This window comes from Tupaia chinensis, unplaced genomic scaffold (genome assembly GCF_000334495.1).
Source record: "Tupaia chinensis unplaced genomic scaffold, TupChi_1.0 Scaffold000402_1, whole genome shotgun sequence".
Classification (NCBI taxonomy): Eukaryota; Metazoa; Chordata; class Mammalia; order Scandentia; family Tupaiidae; genus Tupaia; species Tupaia belangeri.
In genome coordinates, this window is record NW_006159904.1 from 3,021,739 (window position 1) to 3,025,859 (window position 4,121).

The 4,121-nt window shown below is 37.5% G+C and overlaps 1 protein-coding gene across 1 annotated transcript in view; it reads left to right on the forward strand.

Moving 5' to 3' along the window:
• FREM2 (FRAS1 related extracellular matrix 2) overlaps nucleotides 1–4,121 on the forward strand; it is a 230,356-nt gene that overhangs the window by 209,511 nt on the left and 16,724 nt on the right. The window lies entirely within an intron of this gene.

The following is a 4,121-nucleotide window of genomic DNA, read 5'->3' on the forward strand; positions in this document are numbered from 1 at the left end:
TTCTCCCGAATCTCTCTCCTCTCATTTCTTTCCACTTCCCACCACCACCTATTCCACCCTCTCTCTTTTATTTCTTCATCATTAATATAACTAAGCGTATTTTCATTAAAAGCTTATTGTTATTTCTACTCTACAGTTACTGATTCCTTTTACTCTAGTACATTTACCCTTAAAATACACATACATACAAAAGCCTCGCCCTACCATGAGCAGCAACAAAGCTGTTAGAATAAGAAGCAAGGTTTCCAATCAGGTTGTAATAGAGGATATAAAACATACAAAATGAAGTTCAAAATTGTAATGGATATTTGAAAATGTGATGTCTTGTCTTACCTGGACTGAACAGAGTTTTATCAGTTGCCTTATGTATTGAAAGTGTTGAATGGTATCCAGAATATGTCATGCCCATCACTAGATAACGACTATGAGGTTAATTCAAAGCAAAGCTGTAGAACTCCACAAGTTCGGCTGGTGTTGAAATTGAGTTGGCCACCATGTAGTGCATCTGGAAACTATTGGACTCAAAGGTAGTAAAATATTAATTTGATCACCTTCTCTAAAAATAGCAGCATTCAGTAACTTGCAGGGCTTAGTAACAATTCGAAATAAAAACACCAATGGAATGGCAATATGCAATAGTAGAAAGAGTTGAGATAATAGAATCAAGCAAATGTAGACCCAAATTTGTCTCACATTTTCCAGCTACATGTTCTTGGGCAAGTTACTTAAGCCCTGTAAGTGTTAGTTTTCTAGATCCCTCTTTCCTCACTTCTCTTTGCCACCTGGGAGAAACATGAGAGGCAAAAGATCCTATCCCCAGAATAAAAACAAAGGCTCATATTAACCAGTCTATTTCCTTTTCCTTCATAGGGTAAATACTTCTAATTCTTTTAGCCCTTCATCACAAGATTTTGCAATACATTATTAAATCATTTCTATTTCTTTTCTGCTTGTTTTCCAAAAATCTTTCTTATGTCACATGATCTATTGGCATTAAAAAAGGGGGATATAATAATTGAATTACATTGTAGTTCTAGCTCCTTTTTTTTGTTAAAATTACTTTTTTGGTGCTATTGAACTTCTTTCTCTGTGAATCTTGTCTGGTTATGGTCCAATATTGCTCTCAAGAATTTTTCTATCTTCTCCAAATAATGACAGCACTTTCCCTTTATTAATATAAGCCCTGCATTTATGTTGCTTAACTTACCTTGTATCTGTCCATTTCTCTAATGTACCGAGGTCATTCTGAATACAAAGCCTGCTTCTAACATGTTAACTCCTCAGACCAAATCTTGCTAAGAAATGCTTAGCTAAAGTGACTTTACCTTGCAAGTTTTATTTTTTTTAACTTTCAGTTCCTTATTAAATTCTTTGATGAATCAAAATATTCCCATGAGCTTTCTTAGCTACAAAAGTGAGAGCTCTGCTTTTAGCTCTCTCCATTGGGTGAAAACTGACAACTGTGGGTTTTCAGTTAAGGTTTGCCTGCCAGAAAGGCTTACGTTACATAATACTCCGAGGGAGCACGATAGAATTATTGCACCATCCGGTTCTTAACCAGTTCATGATACCTTAAGATGGTCAATTTATATGAGTTTCTAAAGTACTTTTCCACTTTTGCATTGTTGAAAATAAATTTAACAGCATAATCATGATAATCAACATCATAGAGATGATTGGATTCAGGTAAATCATTAAGATTTCAAGAGCTTGGGAATGAGCAGTTGGCATAATGGCTATGTCGCTGGACTCCCAAGTAGCTGACCACGGTTCGAGTCCCGGACCTGGTGGCTTAAACTCACACTGGGTGCGTGTGAGTGTGTGCCCAAGATCCAGAGAAGAGAATGGAGGAGAAGAGATTGCGGTGTGGCCATCCCCCCTGGGGGGCGGGGGTGATTTCTCGCTTTCTGTCTCTCTGTTTCTCTCTGTCTTTGTGGCAAGCATACGTACCACATAGCAAAAATCTCTCAAAAAAAATTTTTTTTTCAAGAGCTTGTTATAAAATTCTCAAATTCTCAGTGTAAAGTAAATGGCAATACAATATAATAAAACATGGTGCTTACTATTTTAGAGTGAAGCTTAGAGATGATGTATTAGTCAAGGTTTTCTAAAACATTAGATAGATGATACATACATAGATATTGGATTGTCAGGAAAGTCATGACATATTTTTCTATATTTTTTCTATGCAAAAATGCATTGTGACTTTTCTTACAACCCAATAGATAGATGATAACTAGATAGATAAACAGATAGAGAGAGATTTATTAGGGGAATTGACTTATGTGAGTATGGAGGCTGAGAAGTCTCAGATGTTGTCTACATGCTGGGGAATAGCAAAGCAGGTGGATGGCTCAGTCCAAGACCAAAAGCCTGTGAACTAGGGAAGCCAATGAGTGTAACTCTCAGGCCAATGCCAAAGGCCCAAGAGCCCAAAAGGGAAGAGAAGCACAACTGGTGCAAGTTCTGAAGTTCAAAACCAAAGAACCTGGAATTCTGATGTCCAAGGGCAGGAGAAAGTGCTCCAGCTCCAGGATAGAAAGAGAAACAGAAAATGTACTTTCCTCTGCCTTTTCGTTCTGTCTAGTACTCTGCCAATTGGGTGGTACCTGCTAAGATTAGGTAAGAACAGATCTTCTTTACTCACTCCTCTACTGCAAATGATAATCTCTTCCAGAAACACTTCCACAGATACAGTCAGAAATCACATTTTACCAGATATCTAGATATTCCTTAATTCAGTCACGTTGACACCTGAAATTAATGATTTCAAATGGTCATCTCATTTTCCCCTTTCTTCCTTGGGCTTGAACTCTTATTTCTCCCCCTAGCTATTGATATTCTCCCTACTGAACATACAACTTATTTAATATCAGTGAGAGGGAATTAAAATACAACTCAAAGAGGAAAAAAGTTAATCCTCTGAGATATTTCCCTAACTTTTCTCTACTAGTTTCAAGTTCTAGAAAAGAAGGTAAAATATCTAATAATAATACTAACAAAAACGATGATAATAATAGTAATAGCTAACATTTACTTAATGTTTACTATGTATATGCCATTCTTCTAAATATATATATTTCCATTCTATCCTCACAACAACCCTGTGGCATATTGTCTTTGTCCCCTTTTCACAGATTAGGATGCTAAAACAAGGATGACTCAAATAACTTGCTCGAGTTCATGTTCCTTATAAGCCTGTTCTCTTAATCACGTAATGTTTATCTGGACATTGAGTGGGGAACTGTGAAGAATGAGTGTGGTCACAGATGCAATTGCCAGAAAACCAGATAAACTTGGGATTTTTTTGTTGTTGGTGGTACAAGAATGCTACCCAACAGCAATCATGAATATGTGTGCCAGATTCCATGCACACTGCTGGTAAGATGGTGCAAATCTCTTCTTTAAACAGTCATCTAAAGCCTCATCTGAGTACAGACATATTAGTTTTAAATGCAAACAGACTTAACAAGGTGACACCTGAAGGAGCAAACTAATGTTTAGTAAATAGAATCTGCTTTATAATTCTGAGTCCACATTTCTGTATTTAGGATGGGAAAATGGCAAACAAACAAGCAAAAAGTGAGCCATCAGCATGGCCTACAAGTGTTTCAGAGCACCTTCATGGCTCTTTTGAACACCCCAGTATGGAGCACCTACAGGCAGCCCATGCTAGCCCAGGTCTGTTTGTTCTCTAGTTCCAAAGAGCAGTGACCAAGCACTTAGCTGATAGTCCCTTCTCTCCTCTAGTCTTTCCCTGCACTTGGCTTTTAGCTCAAGGTAACTGCTGTACAAACAAATTTTATTAGCCAGTAGTTGCTTCTGCCAGGAACAACATGAAGAACTGATTTTTTTACCTTGTGTGTTCTTGGTACCTAAAACAAACACCACAACATATTGCCAAGTTGTTAGGTTTTTCTTTGTGATTGAAAATGTTTTTAACACACTCTGAGCTCTCTGTTTTCCTCAACCTCCCAATTCAGATTATTTCATTCATAAGACAGAGTCACCAAAATGAAGGATTCACCTAGGGACAAACAGGTAGTGTAGTGGTTAGAGACACTGAACCACAGTTTGAGTCCTGGACCTGGCAGCTTGCTTTCTCACTTTCTCTCTCTCTC